Genomic DNA, 20,524 nt, shown 5'->3' on the forward strand with positions numbered 1-20,524 from the left:
AGTGTAAGATGTTTGAGAGGACCTGTGGATGACTGGGATAAACCAGGAACTACAAATCAGATTTGTTGGGGGCATCTGTGGAATAGAAGAGACCTCCGAAAGCTCACCCTCTCCTGGACCCTGCCTCCTGGTTGGCCCTCTCCAGCCCATCTCTCCTCTGCCATCTTTCTGAAACTCACACTACAAGTCAATAACCACCTTGACATCGTTGAAAGGTTCACTGCTGCCCATGGGATAAAACCCAAACAAACCTAAGTGTGGCCTTCAAGCGCCCTCTGTCTGGCCCTACCCTAAACTTCCAGCTGTACCTCCTGACCTTGCTCACCACATGTACTTTGTTCCCCCGACAGCAGGCTGCTGAAGTGACCGTCACACAGCCCCACTGTGGAAGCTTGGCTTGTGCTGTGCCTTTCTCCACGGATCTGTCTGCAGATCCAGCTCCTCACCCAGACGCCTTTTCGCTAAGCCTCTCCCATGTCGCGTGTACCTGGCAGAATCAATTGTTTCCACTTCCTAAAACAAGATGTTTGTTGATTGACAGAGTCAGAGTCAGAGTGGGGTCTTGGCAGGGGTCGTGGAGTCTGAAAGTCATTTGTCTATTTGTCCGGTTCTGTCCCAAGACAGGCATAGTTGATTAGGGGATTCCTTCCTTCCTTTCTTCTCTCCATCTTTCTTTCCTTCCTTCCTTTCTTTCCTTCTTTTTCTCTTTTCTTTCTTTTTCTATCTTTCTCTCTTTCTACTGTGTTAAATAGACAAAACATAAATTTTCGCATTTTAAAGGTGAAGTCATGGACATTAAGAACATTCACAGGGCTGTATAATCATTTCCACCATCCATCTCCAGAACTTTTTCACATTTCTCAGCTAAAACTCCATACTCATTAAACAATAACTACCCCTTCTCACGTCCCACAGCCCCCCCCCCGCCTGCCTTTTTTTTTCTTTATCTCTATGAATTTGACTACTCCGGGTACCTCATATAAGTGAAACTTGCAATATTGATTCTTTTGCATCTGGTTTACTTCACTTGGCATACATATTCAAGATTCATCCATCTTGTAGCAGTTCTCAAAAGTGTATTTTTTTGTGTGTAGCCAAATTATATTTCACTGTGTGTGTGTGTATACCACATTTTGTTGAGCCATTCACTCACTGTTAGACATTTGGGATGTTTCTACCCTTTAGCTATTGTGAATCAGTCTCTAAGAAACATGAATGTACAACTATCTGTTTGAGTTTCCACTTTCAGTTATTTTGGATGCATACTTAGGAGTGGAATTGCTGGATCACATGGTGATTCTATATTTAATTTTTTGAGGAACTGTCATACTGTCTTCTATAGTAGCTGCAATACTTTATATGCCCACCAGACATGGCAAAGGTTCCAATTTCTCCACATCCTTGTCAACATGTGTTCTTTATTGTCGTCGTTTTTAAACAATAGCTATCTTAATGGGTGTGAAGTGATAGCTCACTATGATTTTGATTTGCAATTCCCTCATGATTGGTGATGTTGCATCTTTTTTGTTAAAAACTTCCATTTTATTGGGATAAAATTTATGTACAAAAAACTGCATCCATTGTAAATTCAATGAATTTTGAAAAATGTATATATACCACCACAATAAAAATATATAACATTTTGGCTGGGCACAGTGGTTCATGCCTGTAATTCCAGCACTTTGGGAAGCTGAAGCAGGAGGGTAGCTTGAGGCTAAGACCAGCCTGGGCAACATGATGAGACCCTTCTCTCCCAAAAAAAAAAAAAATTAGCCAGGCAAGGTGACATGTACCTGTAGGCCCAGCTACTTGGGAGGCTGTGGTGGGAGGATTGCTTGAACCTAGGAGGTTGGGACTGCAATGAGCCATGATAGCGCCACTGCACTCCAGCCTAGGCAACAAAGCAAGACCCTGTCTCAAAAAACAGAAAACGAACAGCAAACACCCGGAACATTTCTGTCATCCCTTGTTGACCTTTTGCAGTCAAGTGAGTTCTGTCCTTCACCCCACCTCTAGGCAACCTGTAATTAGTTTACATTTTCTAGATTTCCATGAAAATGGGAATTGTTTGTATCTGGCTTCTGTCACCCAAATGTAATAAGTTTGAGATTCCTACATGTCGATGAGGATATCAGTAGTTCATTCCTTTTTACCACTGAGCAGCATTCCATTGTTCAGATTCATCAGAATTTGTTTATCCATTCATCGACTGAGACATTTGGGTAGTTTACAGTTTTTGGCTGTTATGAATTAAAGGTATTGTAAACATCATTGTGTAAGTCTTTGTGTAGAATATGGTTTCATCTTTCCTGAGAAAATACCTAGGAGTAGAATTGTAAGGTCATGAGATAGGTGTATGTTTAACTTTATGCCAAAGAGATTGTGTCATTTTACATTCATACCAGCATATAAGAGTTCCAGGCCGGGCACAGTGGCCCGTGCCTCTAATCCCAGTACTTCGGAAGGCTGAGGCACATAGATCACTTAAAGTCAGGAGTTCGAGACCAGCCTGGCCTACATGATGAAACCCCATCTCTACTGAAAATACAAAAATTAGCCAGGCATGGTGGCCCGCACCGTTATCCCAGTTATTTGGGAGACTGAAGCAGGAGAATCGCTTGATCCTGGGAAGCAGAGGTTGCAGTGAACCAAAATCATGCCACTGCACTCCAGCCTGGATGTCAGAGCAAGATTCCATCTAAAAAAAAAAAAAAAAAGAGTTCCAGTTGCTTCACATCCATGTCAGGGTATCCTTCCATTTGAAAATCCCTCTGACTTCTGGCTGAGCTCAGAGGGCCACCAGTTCCTACGAACTATGCCTGTGGGTACCAGTGACAAACATAAAGAAGAAGGGCGAAGGGGAGGAGGTGAATTTTTTTTTTTTTAACCAACTTTGTGTTTTATTAAATGGCTCTGAATAAAAAAGTGAAATGCTTCATTGCGTTTTCTCAGGAACTAATCAAAAGATTACAGAGTCCTACACAATTTGGAGACACAAAGTGGATGCTGAGCGACAAGAAGTCATTCCAGGTGTGGAAGTGTAGAAAGTGAGTCCTTGGAGTAAATGGCACCATGGCTCTGGCAGCAGATAGAAAGGAATGATGCTCTGGAGAGGAGGTAGGGACACTCTGCGGTAGGCCAGCGGATACATGAGGGGCCCGGCTGGAAGTGGGATCTTTAATTCTATGGTTTATCTTCCACTGCTCTGTCTCTGTCTTCATAAATGGTAATTTCAATAACTCCCAGTCCTCGCTCAATGGGGTCCGTCAGGAGGAGGCCTTGTGGAGCATATATCTTCTCATTCTGCTCTTGAATGTATTTGGAGACTTTCTTCAGAACCTTCTCTTAAAGAGTTTCCATGCATAGGAAGATGGTATACGCTGTTAAACAAGCCAAACAACCTTCAAGACGTGATTGGCCGCCAAGCTTCTCTGCTTCTGCATAAAGGTTATTTAGAGTTCGAACTGTTTCTTCAAACGGCTGCCTATCAATCCGGTTCTCCAGCTCCGCGGGGAACTTGGTCTGGAACTGACAGTGTGTGTCACTGCTGTAGTCTCGCTGAATGAACACTTTTCCCGACACTGGCACCTGCTGCGGCCTCATGGTGAGGTCTGGGCGGGCGGCGCTGCGGGATCGGGGAAACACCAACCGCGGTTCAAAGCCCGGGCCGGGACCCGGGAGTCCGGCCCGCCAGCCCCTTGCCCCCACCCGCCGCCCAAAGCAGCCCCAGGCCTCCTCCGCCCCGCTCCCCTTCACTGTCACCGCGGGCCTGAGCTGCCGCCTGTCCTAGGCCCCGCGTCCCCCACAACCTGGTTCGGCCAGGGAAACATAAACCCCAGGGGAGGCGGTGAATTTCTACAGCACTGTGTTGCATAGATAATGTTGTACAATGCTCTTCTAGATCTCAGATTATGGAGAGTGCTGATGTCAGTGGGCAGCAATTTGCGAAGGCAATACTTGTTCCGTTGAGGCTAGTGTCTTAGTCTATAGCCTGTGTCACCATAACGGAATACCTGAGACTGGGTAATTTATAAAGAAAATTTTTATTTAGGCTGGGCGCGGTGGCTCACGCCTGTAATCCCAGCACTTTGGGAGGCCAAGGTGGGGAGATCACAAGGTCAGGAGTCTGAGACCAGCCTGGCCAGTATGATGAAACCCCATCTCTACTAAAAATACAGAAATTAGCTGAGCGTGGTGGCGGGTGCCTGTAGTCCCAGCTACTCGGGAGGGTGAGGCAGGAGAATAACTTGAACTCTGGAGGCAGATGTTGCAGCGAGCCGAGATCGCGCCACTGCACACTTCAGCCTCGGTGACAAATCGAGACTCCAACTCAAAAAAAAAAAAAAAAAAGGAAAACGTTTATTTAGCTCCCGGTTCTGCCAGCTGGGAAGTTTAAGCAGCATAGTGCTGACATCCATTCTGGCTTCTGGGGAGGGCTGTATCATAACATGGTGGAGAAGATCAAAGGGGAAGCACACACATGAGAAGAGGGGAAAACCCGAGGGCATCATGGCTTTATTTTTTCCTTTTTTTTTTTTTTTTTTTTTGAGAAAGAAAAAAAGAATAGTAAGAAAAAGAAAAGAAGAGGAAGAAAGAGAAAGAGGAAGAGGGAGAGAGAATGGGGGTATTGCTTTATTGCCCCGGCTAGAATGCAGTCTCGATATGGGTATGCCTATAATTGTCCTTAATAATGGAGACATAAAAGAAAATGAGGGAAGGGAATAACAAACAAGGAGCCAACCAACATTTCGTTTAAACTTCTAAGTTGATATGATGTGGTACTGATAAGAGTGTATATTTTGTGTATTTAAAGTGGAGAGATCTATAAATGTTAATTACGTTTACTTGTTCCAGATCTGAGTTCAAGTCCTGGATATCGTTGCTAATTTTCTGTCTCATTGATCTGCTTAATATTAATGTTGAAGTCTCCCACTATTATTGTGTGGGAGTCTAAGTCTCTTTATTAGTCTTGTATATCTGGGTATTCCTGTATTGGGTGCGTATATATTTAGGATCTTCAGCTCTTCTTGTTGTTGCATTGATCCTTTTATCATTATATAATGTCCTTCTTTGCTTTTGATTTTTGTTACTTTAAAGACTATTTTATCAGAGGGAAAAACTGTAACTTCTGCTTTTTATTTATTTATTTTAGCTCTCTGTTTGGTTGGTAAATCTTTCTCCATCCCTTGTTTTGAGTCTTTGTGTATCCTTGAATGTAAGATGGGTCTGGATGCAACATACTGATGGGTTTTAGTTTTTTACCCAAATTGCCTGTCTGTCTTTGGATTGGGGGATTTAGTCAATTTAAATTTAGAATTAATAATGATATATGAGAGTTTAATACTGCCATTTAATATTAGCTGGCTATTTTGCCCATTAGTTGATGTAAATTCTTCATTATATTGATGCTCTTTACTTTTTGGTATTTTTTAGAAAGGCTGATCCTGTTTGTTCCTTTCTATGTGTAGTGTTTCTTTCAGAAGCTCTTGTAAAGCAGGCCTGGTGGTGATGAAATCTCTGAATGCTTGCTTGTTCACAAAAAAACTTTATTTTTCCTTCACTTATGAAGCTTAGTTTGGCTGGATGTGAAATTCTTGGTTGAAAGTTCTTTTCTTTAAGGATGTTGAATATTGGCCCCACTCTCTTCTGGCTTGTAGGGTTTCTGCTGAGAGATCTGCTGTAAGTCTGATAGGCTTCCCTTTGTGGGTAACCTGACCTTTCTCTCTGGCTGCCCTTAGTATTTTCTCCTTCATTTCAACCCTGATGAATCTGACGATTATGTGCCTTGGAGTTGCTCTTCTTAAAGAATATCTCTGTGGTGTTCTCTGTATTACCTGGAGTTGAATATTATCCTGCCTTACTAGGTTGGGAAAATTTTCCTGAATAATGTCCTGAAGCGTATTTTCCAGTTTGGATTCATTCTCTTCGTCACATTCAGGTACACCTATCAAGCGTAGATTAGGTCTTTTCACATAGTCCCATATTTCTTGGAGACTTGGCTCGTTCCTTTTTATCCTTTTTTCTCTAATTTTGTCTTCTCATTTTATTTCATTGAGTTGGTCTTCGACCTCTGATATCCTTTCTTCTGCTTGATCAATTCGGCTGTTAAAACTTGTGCATACTTCACGTAGTTCTCGTATTGTGTTTTTCAGCTCCATCAATTCACTTATTTTCCTCTCTAAATTGTGTATTCTTGTTAACATTTCATCAAACCTTTTTTCAAAGTTCTTAGTTTCTTTGGATTGGGTTAGAACAAGTTCTTTTAATTCACAGAAGTTTCTTATTATCCACATTTTGAAGCCTGCTTCTGTAATTGGAACACACTCGTTCTCCATCAAGCCTTGTTTTGTTGCTGATGAGGAACTGTGATCCCCTGCTGAGGGAGAGGCATTCTGATCTTGGGTATTCTCAGCCTTTTTTGGCTGCTTTCTTCCCTTCGTTGTAGATTTATCCATCTCTGGTCTTTATAATTACCGTCTTTGTAATTGGGTTTCTGAGTGGACGTCCAACTTATTGATTCTCAGCGCCGAAATCTGAGCAACCCACTGCGCCGCCAACTAAATCAGCGGCTTCAAGATTGATGGTGCTTTTCTGTCTCTGCACCAAGAACCGACACTCCGAGGCACCGGCAAAACCGCCTTGCCGGTCACAAGAGTCGCGCTGGCAACCCGTGGGGCTCCTCCGCTGGGAATCTCCTGGTGCGTGAGCAACAAGAATTCATGTGAAGATGTGGCGTCCTCTCGTTCTTTGCATTTTCACTGGGAGCTACAGTCTCGAGCTGCTAGTGATCAGCCATCTTGGGTCTCTCTCCCTTTTTACTTTTATTTATTTGTTTATTTTTGAGGTGGAGTCTTGCTCTGTCACCCACACTGGAGTGCACTGGAACAATCTCAGCTCACTGCAATCACCACCTCTCAGGTTCAAGCGATTCCCCTGCCTCAGCCTTCCAAGTAGCCGGAATTAAAGGCATGTGCCACCATGACTGGCTAATTTTTTTTTTTTTTTTTTTTAGTAGAGACGGGATTCTCCATGTTGGCCAGGCTGGTCTCCTGACCTCATGTGATTCGCTCACCTCAGCTTCCCAAAGTACTGGGATTACAGGCGTAAACCACCATGCCCGGCCAGTGTGATGGCTTTATAATGATTGAAGAAGAAACCCTAAACAAATTACATTGAAAGAGTTACACTGAGCAAAGAGAGATTTGGGATTTGCCAGTCGGGCAGTCCCTGAAGCACAGGTTCAAAGAGGCTCCAGCACAGCTGCCTGGTGGAAGATTTATTCACAGAAAGAGGAAACTGACAGAGAAAACAGAAGTGAGGTACAGAAATAGCTGGATTGACCACAGCTCGGTGTTTGACTTATTTGAACATGGTTTGAACAGCTAACTTCCTTCCATTGGCCAAAACTTAGTGTCTGGCCCAAGAGTAGGTTATAGTGTGTGTATGCATTCAGTAAGGTTACAGTTTGTTATGTATGAAGAAACCTTTAAGGCCAACTTAAAACATGTAAGGAGGCAACTTTGGGCTAAACTTTTTAACAGTAACAACCCACTCTTGAAGGAACGTTCCCATGGAACTAGTCTGGAGAGCGAGAATTCACTACCAGGAGAATGGCACCAAGTCATTCATAAGGGATCCACCCCTATGACCCACACACCTCCCAACACACCCACCTCTCAACACAGCCACATTGGGGATCATGTTTTGAGGGGGACAAACTCAAACCATATCAGCCAGGATATGCCCAAATCTCAGATTCAAACCTCTAAAACAGATTCCAGCTTAACTGCATGCAAAGACTCATTGAACTATGGCCTGATCATTGAGTGCCGCCAAGTCTTACTTCTCACTTTCTATCAGAGAGAAATGCTGCATTTTCCAGTTACTGCTTACCAATCAATAGGACTAAATGTGAATGGGTCAAGAAATGCTCGAAGTCTAAGTGATTCCACATGCATATTAAGGTATTTGAAAATTCTAGTTAAAAGGTTATTTTTTAAATATCAGGATGAGGCTACTGATAGCATCAGAGGCAGTGTTATCTTAAGAAACAAAGTTTATTTCTTAAAATAAGCAAATAGCAATTTAAATTAAGTTAAATGGAAAGCAGAAACCCAAATCACCCTTGACATTTGTTTCATAAACCTTTCATAAGGGTCACTTTGTAAGCATGACCATTCTGATTTTAAAAAGGCAAAGATTTAAATCAGTATAGAATACTAAAAATAATCTCAAAATATATGTTGACATAAAAGAATGAAAACTGTACTTGATCGCACTGATTTTCTGAAAGTGGCTTGTTAGTACATCAGCACCCCTGCTGGAGGAGGTAAAATTTTCAGTTAAAATGGAACTTTTCTTTGGTACAACTTGAAACATTCTATTTCATGTTTCCTCAAGTATTCTCCCAGAGTCATTACCCATCTTTTTCTTTCTTTCTTTTTTTTTTTTTTTAAACTTATTTTTGTATAAAATTAGAGACAAGGTCTCACTGTGTTGTCCAGGCTGGCCTCAAACTCCTGAGCTCAAGCAATCCTCTGGCCTTAGCCTCCCAAAGTGCTGGAATTATAGACCTGAGCCACCAGGCTTGGCCTCTTTTTCTCATTTCACGTATGACAGTGGAAAGGTATGTTCTGACTAACTGAGTATAGGTCCCAGGTCTTTGAGATGTTTTCACAATTTTTCTTTTGGCATATATATATATATATATATATGCACACACACACACACATATGCATGCCAGGCATGGTGGCTCACGCCTGTAATTCCAGCACTTTGGGAGGCTGAGGCAGGGAGGATCAGCTGAGGTTGGGAGTTCGAGACCAGCCTGACCAAAATGGAGAAACCCTGTCTCTATTAAAAATACAAAATTAGCCAGGCATGGTGGCTCATGCCTGTAATCCCAGTTACTCGGGAGGCTAAGGCAGAGGGTCACTTGAACCTGGGAGACAGCGGTTGTGGTGAGCCAAGATCATGCCATTGCACTCCAGCCTGAGCAACAAGAGCGAAACTCCGTGTCAATAAAATAAAATAAAATAAATAAGTATATGGCTGGGTGCGGTGGCTCACACCTGTAATCCCACCACTTTGGGAGGCCGAGGTGGGTGGATTGCTTGAGATCAGGAGTTCGAGACCAGTCTGGCCAACATGGCAAAACCTCATCTCTACTAAAAATACAAAAATTAGCTGGGCAGGGTGGCAGGAGCCTTGCTACTTGGGAGACTGAGGCATGAGAATCACTTGAACCTGGAAGGCAGAGGTTGTAGTTAGCTGGGATCATGCCACCACACTCCAGCTTGGGCAACAGAGTGAGACTTTATCCCAATGTATATTTATATATATATATACAACTGAAAAATCTTCAGAAAACATGGACGGTTTTATAAAATTACAACACTTGAACAGTTAAGTCAAAAATTATGATTGTAATGAATTTTCAATCATTACATACAGATTTTGGTGATAGCCTCATTCTTCATCACTCCCTGTAGCCATGGCTTTGTCATGTGACGCTGAAATTCCTTTCATTAAAGAGGCAATGTCTATTTTTCCATTGCCTTAAAACTGGGATGGCCTGTGTCTTGCTTTGGTCAGTAGAATGTGACTGTGGTGAGAGCATGCCAAGCCCAGTCTTACACATGCTTTCTCTTATTTCTAACACCTCGGCCATTGCCATGGGAATGTGCCAGGATTAGCGTACTTGAAGATGAGAGACATATGGAACCCAGTAAGTCACCCTAGCCATCCCAGTCCAGGTCTCCCTAAATCAGCCAATTGATCCCCAGATACATCAGCAGGACTACCTAGCTGTCTATCCCAGAGCATTAGTAATAAATGCTTGTTGTTACATGCCTCTGGGGTTTTGTGTAGTTTGTTATGCAGCAAATATTTAACAGAGGGCTTTACATCAAAAGGAGTTTTTAAAACTCAGAGATACCATTAAAAAATAAAATGGCTTATTGGTGGTGTGGTGGCTCACGCCTGTAATCCCAGCACTTTGGGAGGCTGAGGCGGGTGGATCACTTGCAGTCAGGAGTTTTGTATTCGTAAAAATACAAAAATTATCCAGGCATGGTGATGCATGCCTGTAATCCCATCTACTCGGGAGGCTTAGGCGGGAGAATTGCTTAAGCCTGGGAGGCAGAGGTTGCAGTGAGCTGAGATCATGCCACTCTACTTCAGCCTGGGTGACAGAGCAAGACTCCATCTCAAAAAACCAAAAACCAAAAAAGAAAAAAAAAATCAGCTTATTGTATACCCTCCTTTAGCTTTCCTACAAAAAGTAATGAGTTTCCAGATTGTTTTTTTAAATAGATTTAACGCCATACTCAAGAAGCTGTTAACTGTGGTTGCCCTCCAGGAGATGACAGAAATGGAATGGGGGATTTTCACTGTATATCCTTTTGTTCTTTGGAAATTTGAACCATATGAGTGATATCTATTAAAAATACAATAAAAATCCTACATGAATACAGAACATTGACTTGTATTTCTAGAGGAGAGGAAGGACAAGGCAGAGTAAATGATAGAGACAATTGTAAGGCAAATCTTCAGTGGATATAGTCAGATATTTAGGGTCAGTATCTAGGGGGTTATAGCTAGAGAACACTAATAACTTTACTAAGAGACATGACAATATACAGGTCAATTCTGAAAAACTTTAGCATTTTAACAAATAAACTGTGGTTTTCCTCTTGCTGATAAAAAAATAATGGTTAGAGATTTCTAACCCTAGTGGTTAGAGATTTCTTCTAAAAACTAGATCCATGGTTCTCAAAGTTTGGTGTGCATAAGAACCACCCCTAGTGCTTGTTAAAAATGCAGATGGTCCAGGTCTTATCCCAGACATTCTGGTTGTAGGTTGGGGATGGAGACCAAAAATCTGCATTTTAACAAGCAGCTCAAAAGATTTTTGTGGACTCCATTTCCAAAAGCACTCAATGTAGTCACTGCTGACTGGTTCAATCAACTGCTGAAGCTGCCTTCATCATATGGAAGCAGCAAGCCTGTGGGTACCAGCCTCAGTCTCGCCCTGTAGGAGAGATCATTTAATTTAATAATTGTAAGCAAATGAATCCAACAATGTGGACCAAAGAATGCAGAAATTAAAAAAATAAAGCTCCAGTATGTTTTAAAAAGAGCTTATGGGATAATTTATCAGATTTTAAAAATAATAGAATGTGGGTTATGCACATTCAGTAATTTCAAGATTAAGAGGACAAACATAACTATGCAATAAAATCAAAGTTTTTGTTTTGTTTTGTGAGAATAATATTTGCTGCTTGATGAGAATATATGAATTCCAGAAGAAAATAAATGAATAGCCCTTTTGGCTTAAGTGTAAAGACTATCAGAGTAAAAGGTCTTGCTATGGTTATGTTGACAGAATGCTCTACTGAATGTTCTGGTAGAAACATTTCTGGTTTCAGAATATAGCTAATTAAATTTTTTTTTTTTTTTGGAGTCAGTCTTGCTCTGCCATCCAGGCTGGGGTCACTGCAACCTCCACCTCCAGGGTTCAAGCGATTCTCATGCTGCCGCCTCCTACATAGCTGGGATTACACATGTGAGATACTGTGCCAGGCCATGGATAAAGATATTTTTATGTTTTTGAGAATTTCAGAGTTCCACAAGATATTCTGGGAGAATCTTGAAGATGTCAAATATATGATTTCTTTTCTTTTTTTGAGACGGAGTTTTGTTCTTGTTGCCCAGGCTGGAGTGCAATGGCACAATCTTGGCTCACTGCAGCCTCTGCCTCCTGGGTTCAAGTGATTTTCCTGCCTCAGCCTTCTAAGTAGCTGGGACTACAGGTGCACGCCACCACACCCAGCTAATTTTTATATTTTTAGTAGAGACAGGGTTTCACCATGTTGGCCAGGGTGGTCTCCATCTCTTGACCTCATGATCTGCCCGCCTCAGCCTCCCAAAGTGTTGGGATTACAGGCATGAGCCACCGCACCCAGCCAATTTTCTAACATTTTCATTTCCTGCTTGAATAATATATTGAGGCATGAAATATTAATTGTGGCTAGGAGATGGTCAGAAAGAATTGTTTGTTTGTTTTTTAGGATTATTTGACTTTTGTTTTAATATGGGTTGCTTTTTTGCTAGGGAGGCAGTACATAGGAAAGAGAGAAGTAAAAAATACTTTAGAGGGAAAAAAATTGCCCCAATTGCCAAACACAAGTTTAAACATCTTGGTATATTTCCCATTTGTTTTTGCCTTGACTTGAATCTATTTCTCCCCACCTTGTTGGTTTCATACTGCATGTACATCATTGCATTTTATTTCTTAAAAAATTAAACATGATAAGTATTGCTCTGTGCTGTTACATACGCTTAAAACATCTCATTGTTAAAGGGTATAATAGTCTCTGGAGAAGTCCTTTAAAATTATACAGCTAGAGAGTTTTTGTCTTCTGCTAATATACAAATAAAGCTGCTATTAACAACTAGAAGTCTATTACTTTTTTTGATGTTATTTATAATGATTTCTTGATAGATTTGCAGAAGTCATGTAACTGGATCAAAGGTTATGAACATTTAAGAATGATGACATTTTGTCAAATCGCTTTCCTAAAGTTTATCCACCGACATTATCCTACCCTTTCTGGTATTTATATTATTTTCTCTATTTCCTTCATTCCTGCTATAATATTTATTAGGGACCTCTTTTAGCCATCATAGAAAAAGATCATTGCTAATTGGACAGAAGCCCTGTCTTATCCTGTTTTAAATTGCAGCTGAGTTGCAACATTGATTATTGCTGAGTTGTAACATTTTCTTCTACATATTAGCTAACAAATTATAGTTTTTCTTTAATCATTTAGTTTTCTTTCTTTCTTTTTTTTTTAATCTACTTGTAAGAGGGCTTCTATAATGAAGAATTTACTCCAGGTTTACTGAATGAGCTCTGCAAATGTGTTCGCAGAGTTGACTAACAAAGTCTTTGGTTTTCCCCAGGCACAGTGGAGTCATGGCTCCTCTGATCATTCCCGGGCTGACTCATTTGCCTTGGGTTTTCTCATTCCAGCTCCATCAAGACGGAAGCTCCTGAAGGCTAACCAGCACCCTAGTATTTCCCTGAGGTCACCACTTTTCAGCCAGACCCGGAGACAGGAAAAATATCCACAGCTGTTTTTGGTAACCAGGCGCTGCTGCTATCTGCTGGGCACTATCTTTAAAAAACAGAAGTTGCCACTTGAAACCTCCAGTGTCTTATGAAATGGTTTTATGTATGAGATTAGAGCCATTTAAGCTATCTTTTTCCCTGAAAAGAACCAAAGAAGAGAGAAAGAGGAGAGGAAGCATACAGCATGATAGATATCACCTACTACAAATTTTGATTAAGAATTTATGCTACCACTACATTTAAAATTGTCCCAATTTTCTCAGAATAAAAAAAATTGTCTCAGAAAATGATTTTAAGGATATGAGAATTGATTTTCTGGATCCCTGGACCTGCAATCTAGCCAAATTTTGCCTCAGTCCTATCTCTGAGGGCCCTGCTATTCCAAGTATAGTCTGAAAGGAGCAACTTCAACTTTACCTGGGAAGTTGTTATACTGGCAGATCCAGCCTCAGACCAATTGCAGCAGAGTCTGGTAATGTGTATGCATGTTAAATTTGAGAAGCAGATCACAGCTCACTGTTACTTTGAACTTGTAGGCTCAAAGGATCTTCCTGCCTTAGCCTCCTGAGTAGCTGGGACTACAGGCATATGCACCATACCTAGCGAAATTTTTTTTTTTTTTTTTTTGAGATGGAGTCTCACACTGTTGCCCAGGCTGGAGTGCAGCGGCATGATCTCAGCTCACCACAACCTCTGCCTCCCAGTCTCAAGCAATTCTCCTGCCTCAGCCTCCCGAGTAGATGGGACTACAGGCATGTGCCTAGCTAATTTTTGTATTTTTAGTAGAGATGATCTACTAGCCTCGGCCTCCCAAAGTGCTGGGATTTACAGGTATAAGCCACCATGCCTGACCACACCCAGTTAATTTATACTTTTTTTTTTTTTTTAAGAGACGGGGTCTTTCTGTGTTGCCCAGGCTGATCTCAAACTCCTGGCAACAAGAGATCCTCCCACCTTCACCTCCCAAAGTGCTGGGATTACAGGTGTGAGCCCCCGCACCTGGCCAAGAAGCACTTTTTAATTTCCTTTTTAAAAAACTTTTACTTTAGGTTCAGGGGTACATGTGCAGGTTTGTTATATAAGTAAATTGCGTGTCTTGGTGGTTTAGTGTACAGATTATTTCATCACCTGAGTGATAAGCACAGTACTCAATAGGTGGTTTTTGGTCCTCTCCTTCTCATCCTTTATTCTCAAGTAGGCCCTGGTATCTGTTGTTCCCATCTTTGTGTTCATGTGTATGCAACGTTTAGCTTTCACTTGTAAGTGAGAACATGTGGTATTGTTGATCTAAAAGGAAGATGAGGCAAAACTAACATAAGTAGAGAGTTTATTGGGCCAAACTTGAGGATTGCAACCTAGTGTATATTAAAGTTGTCTTGAATATAGAATCTGATTAGCAGCCGTTACATGTGGATGTTTATTAAGGAAAAGGAACGGCTGGGCGCAGTGGCTCATGCCTGTAATCCCAGCACTTTGGGAGGCTGAGGCAGGTGGATCACGAGATCAAGAGATGGAGACCATCCTGGCCAACATGGTGAAACCCCGTCTCTACTAAAAATGCAAAAATTAGCTGGGCGTGGTGGGGTGTGCCTATAGTCCCAGCTACTTGGGAGGCTGAGGCAGGAGCATTGCTTGAACCCAGGAGGCAGAGGTTGCAGTGAGCTGAGCTTGCGCCACAGTATTCCAGCCTGGCGCCTGGCAACAGAGCAAGAGTCTGTCTCAGAAAAAAAAAAAAAAAAAAAAAAAAAAAAGGAAAAGGGGCAGTTCCTAAGTTGTTTATCAAAATTTACATTAAAATAACATAAACTAGGCTGGGCGCGGTGGCTTACACCTGTAATCCCAGCACTTTGGGAGGCCGAGGCGGGTGGATCACGAGGTCGAGAGATCGAGACCATCCTGGTCAACATGGTGAAACCCCGTCTCTACTAAAAATACAAAACATTAGCTGGGCATGGTGGCACATGCCTGTAATCCCAGCTACTCAGGAGGCTGAGGCCAGGAGAATTGCTTGAACCCGGGAGGCGGAGGTTGCGGTGAGACGAGATCGCGCCATTGCATTCCAGCCTGGGTAACAAGAGCAAAACACAGTCTCAAAAAATAAAAAAAAAATTTAAAAAACCCATAAACTGTTGATTTGCTACACATCTGTTGTTCTTTGTATTACAGATTCCAGGAACATGAAGATAACAGGGAAGGCAGGAACCAAACGGCTTTTTTTTTTTTTTTTTGATGGAATCTCTCTCCATTGCCCAGGCTGGAGTGGCACCATCTTGACTCACTGCAACCTCCACCTCCTGGCCTCCTAGGTTCAGATGTTCTCCTGCCTCAGCCTCCCAAGTAGCTGGGACTACATAAGTGTGCCACCATGCCTGGCTAATTTTTGTATTTTTAGGAGAGTTGGAGTTTCACCATGTTGACCAGGCTGGTTTCAAATTTCTAACCTCAAGTTATTCTCCCACCTCAGCCTCCCAAAGTGTTGGAATTACAGGCATAAGCTGCCAGTCCACCAAGAACAAAATGACTTTAAAACAATTGCCCTCAGGCATGGGGGGCAGTGAGTGGGCAGAGGGTATGTGCCGGGGGCGAGACTGAAGTCCCTTACTCCTGCCTCTCTGGGCCTGATAAATTCTGCACACCTTACATGGCTCAGACTGCTGAGGGATTTTTTTCTTTTCTTAGTATCAACCCTGGTTGACACATTAGAATCTTCTGAGGAGCTTGAAAACAATGTCAGTGTCCAAGCGCCACACCTAGAGACTAGCAATGTAATTGTTTAGACGCTCTCCAGTGATTCTACGGGCAGCCAGAGTTGAGAACTGATTTCCTTTCTAAAACTTGTTACAAACAAGGTACAGCTGCTAAAATTCTAAATCTGAGGTGTTTTTTTTTGTTTTGTTTTTGTTTTTTCTGAGACTGAGTCTCACTCTTGTTGCCCAGGCTGGAGTGGAATGGCGCAATCTTGGCTCACTGCAACCTCCGACTCCCAGGTTCAAGCAATTCTCCTGCCTCAGTCTCCTGAGTAACTGAGACTACAGGTATGCACCACCATGCCTGGCTAATTTTTGTATCTTTAGTAGAGATGGGGGTTTCACCACGTTGGCCAGGATGGTCTGGAACTCCTGTCCTCAGGTTATCTGCTGCCTCTGCTTCCCAAAGTGCTGGGAATACAGGCGCGGGCCACTGCACTAGGCCAGATGCAGCTTTCAAAGCTAATTTGCTTACAGTTTGTGAATCATTTCCTGAAGTAATAAACACACTGTCTGCTGGGTTGAAACCATACATGCTGTTATCTGAATTCTGAGATGCTATTGAATCTGACCTTTGGTTTTTTGTGTGTTTTCAGAAACTAGCATGCAATCAACAGTCCCCATGAGGACAAGAAACTCAGAGCTTGAGTTTCACTTTACAGGGATGCCACTGCTGTTCTGCTTTGTCTTTTGGTGTTCTGGTCTGAAACTTCGCTTAGCAAGAGCCTCTCCTTCTCCTTTACACGACAGCTGGCTGAAAATCAGACTTCACACAGAGCTTCCTGATCTGTGGACCTCACCATACCTGATGACTTGATCAGTTTCATTTCTCTTTCTCTTCTCTTTTCCCCTCCCCTCCCATTCCTTCCTCTCTTCTCGTCTCCAGACAGGGTCTTACTCTGTCACCCAGGCTGGAATGTAGTGGCGCTATCTTGGCTCATTGCAACCTCTGGCTCCCAGGCTTAAGCCATCCTTCCGTCTCAGCCTCCCAACTAGCTGAAACTACAGGTATGCGCCATCATGTGTGGCTAATTTTTGTGTTTTTTGTAGAGACGGGATTTTTTCATGTTGGCAAGGCTGGTCTCAAACTCTTGGGCTCAAGCCATCCGTCTTAGTCTCCCAAAGTGTCGGGATAATAGGTGTGAAGCCACTACACCCTGCTGTTGAATCAGTTTCTACTTCACAAATTGGAACACCTCAGCTCTGAAACAGCCAGAAACCCAGAGTAGTGCATTCCTGCAGCTGTAAGCTAATTCTTTGCCCCTGTTTGCTTTTGTGCTTTTGTAATCATTACGAGTTTCTCTGTTTTCTTCAAGTCAATAAAGTTGGGAAATCTTGGATAAGGGCAGTGGTTTTCAAACTTCTTTTGCTCAGAACATCTTACTATACTTAAAATTACTGAAAACCAGCAAAGAGCCTTTGTTTATGTGGGTTGCATCCATTGGTGTACTGGAGTCAACTTGTACCTGCTCACAAGAATTCAGTATTCAGGAATTTTTTTCAAGCCAACTGTTAAAACTGTTGGGAGTTTAAAACTGGCAAAGGAAAAAGTATTCACACCATGAAAACTGGCAAATGCTACCGATCAGGCTGTGTGTGTGTGTGTGTGTTTGTGTGCGTGCGTGTGTGTGTGTGTGTGTGTGTGTGTGTGTGTGTGTAGATCCCATTTAGCAGCACATCACTGATTTTTTTTTTCTTTTTGTTTTATTGAGACAGAGTCTTGCTCTGTTACCCAGGCTGGAGTACAGTGGTGCCATCTTGGCTCATTGTAACCCCTGCCTCCCAGGCTCAAGTGATTCTCGTATCTCAGTTTCCCGAGTAGCTGGGATTACAGATGTGCACCACCACACCCAGCTAAGTTTTAAAACATTTTTGGTACAGATGGGATTTACTCATGTTGCTCAGGCTGGTCTTGAACTCTTGACCTTGTGATCCAACTGCCTTGGTCTCCCAAAGTGTCGGTATTACAGGTTTGAGCCACAGCACCCTGCTGCCAATGATTTTATCTACTGATATTTTCCATATTAGATATTAAAATGGAGAACTTTTGAAAACCTTTATTTCAGCTAAAAATGACAATAAACCTACATGTTAAAATAAATACTTTTTTTTTGTAATTTTTTCCCCAAAACAACAATTTAAGGACTCTGAAGAGTTGCATTGTTTTCATTTGTGCACTCTCTTTAATGACTGGTGTCACAGGAGACACGCAGATTCTCATCTCTGCTTCTGCATTCAGTCTGTTGCATTTCACATGTTGTGTAGCTTTTGGAAAACTCATCTGTCCACTTGTGAGAGCATCAGACCAAAAAAGGCAAATAATATCTTGGTGTTTTAAGAGAGTTCTGACCTTGCAGATCTGAGTTTCGGGAACTCTAAGAATAACTGCATTGGAGAATTTCTCCTCTCTGCTCACATTGCAGCTCACTTAACCACACCTCCTTCACAAAACACAATTAGGTTTATCCTATGGTCAATTACTCTCCACGCACATTTGGTCCAGTAATTTTGAAAGGCATAGCCACACAACATGGCATTTATGCCAGAAATTACCACTGATGACCTGTTTGTTTTCCCTGTTAATGTTCACAACAGCACCTGGCTGAAGACAAGCTACTAGTGGATGGTCCAGGCCCCAGAAACGTAAATAGCTCGGCCATCAATGCTGCTTAACTTTTTCCACTTTTTTCTGTAGCTCAGCTTCCTCAAAGACGTGCCAACAGTTTAGTTTCTTAAATTCAGAAGTATAACCTAAAATTTTCCAAGTGTATATTCAATAGCCAAGCATTCCATTTCCTTAAAAATGCTATTTTTGGCTTGATGGAAAAAACATTTTTTTTTTTTTTTTGGAGACATAATCTCACTTTGTTGGCCAGGCTGGAGTGCAGTGGTGTGATCATGGCTCACTGCAGCCTCAGGCCTCAGATGATCCTCTTACCTCAGCCTTCTGAGTGGGTGGGACCACAGGCATGCCACCATGCCAGATTATTTTTTAATTTTTTAATTGAGACTGGGTCTCACTATGTTGCGCAGGCTGGTCTCAAGCTCCTGGCCTGAAATGATCCTTCAGCCTCAGCCTCCCTAAGTGTTGGCATTATAGGTGTGAGCCACTGTGCCTGGCTAAAAAACATTTTTGTATTAGTAAAATTTAAGTGTTTTTTTGAACTAAGTCTATTCCTTGAAAAAAGCTTGTGCGTTAACTTATAAAAATTCTGTGTTAACAAAAATCCTTGTTTAGTGAAAACAATTTTCATTGACTATGAATCTAGATATAATGTACAAAAAATTTTTTGATTTTCAACCCTGAGAAGTACCAGTCATCTCGCTTTAAATTTCTCCTCTTCCCTTCTGCCAAATGTCTTTGGCAGAAATGGTGCCGTGTTTTTTTTCCTCATGCATTTGTTCTCCCAGATCCATTCTCCATGTTCAAGGAAGCTGATCTTTATGGACGAATTCACCACTGAGTTTTGGGTTAAGATTAGGATCAAGGGGAGGCCTCGCAAGAGAGCAGGGGGTAAGGGAGAGGGGTCAGTGTGCTCCCTCCTCTACCTGGGCCTTGGGGGCAGTAACAGCTTCCCCTGATTGCTAGTCTCTGGGGGTGCTTCACCACCCCCTGTTGGTTCCCTTAACCCTGTCCATACCTCTGCAAATCACCTCGTTATTAAATTCTCTTCAGTTAACCCCTTAAAGTATGCCAGGACCAGAAAGATACAATACTAATTTATTCCAAAGAGATACCAAGCAAATGTTCACATTAATTAATATAGGTTACATTTTTAAGAGTGAACACAAAAACAGTGACATACTATTTTACAAGTACAGTAATGACAGCATATTTTAATATATACAGACTAATAATGACAGTAAACTTCCACTGATTTAGATAAAATGAATATAGTCACTAAATGAATAAAACCAGTGCTAGCTTCTACTTACAATACAGTTATATTTTATGTAAGTTATTCTATGGTATTTGGAAATAGTTTGCTTTTTTTTTTTTGAGACGGAGTCTTGCTCTGGAGTACAGTGGCATGATCTCGGCTCATTGCAATCTCCGTCTCCTGGATTCAAGTGATTACCCTGCCTCAGCCTCCTGAGTAGCTGGGACTACAAGCATGCGCCACCAAGCCTGGCTAATTTTTTGTATTTTAGCAGAGACAGGGTTTCACCATGGCCAGAATGGTCTCGATCTCCTGACCTCAAGATCCGCCCGCCTCGGTCTCCCAGAGTGCTGGGATTACAGGCATGAGCCATCGCACCCAGCAAATTTGCTCTTTTAAAATAGGTAAACATTTCCCTTGCAACCTTCTATTTTGTTTAAAATGCTACCATTTTTTCACAAGAAAAAAGAGTATGTTTGAACCTAATTTCCAAATTACTTTGTGAATTCCATGAAGATTTTCTACACTTGATACTTAGGAGGTTAAAAACTGCTTTTAAAATCATAGAATAATTTTCCTAGATTTCAATGCCAATTCCATTTTCTTTGGTTATTTCTTTCTTTTCTTTTTCTTCTTCTTTTTTTCTTTTTTTGAGATGGAGTCTTGCTCTGTTGGCCAGGCAGGAGTACAGCAGTGTGATCTTGGCTCACTGCAACCTCTGCCTCCTGCGTTCAAGCAAGTCTCCTGCCTCAGCCTCCTGA

General features: G+C 41.9%; 1 pseudogene; it reads right to left on the reverse strand.

Moving 5' to 3' along the window:
* Positions 1 to 2,863: 2,863 nt before the first annotated feature.
* On the reverse strand, positions 2,864 to 3,603 carry LOC101029930 (golgin subfamily A member 7 pseudogene; annotated as a pseudogene).
* Between the last annotated feature and the right edge of the window lie 16,921 nt (positions 3,604 to 20,524).

Source organism: Saimiri boliviensis, chromosome 1 (genome assembly GCF_048565385.1).
Source record: "Saimiri boliviensis isolate mSaiBol1 chromosome 1, mSaiBol1.pri, whole genome shotgun sequence".
Lineage (NCBI taxonomy): Eukaryota > Metazoa > Chordata > Mammalia > Primates > Cebidae > Saimiri > Saimiri boliviensis.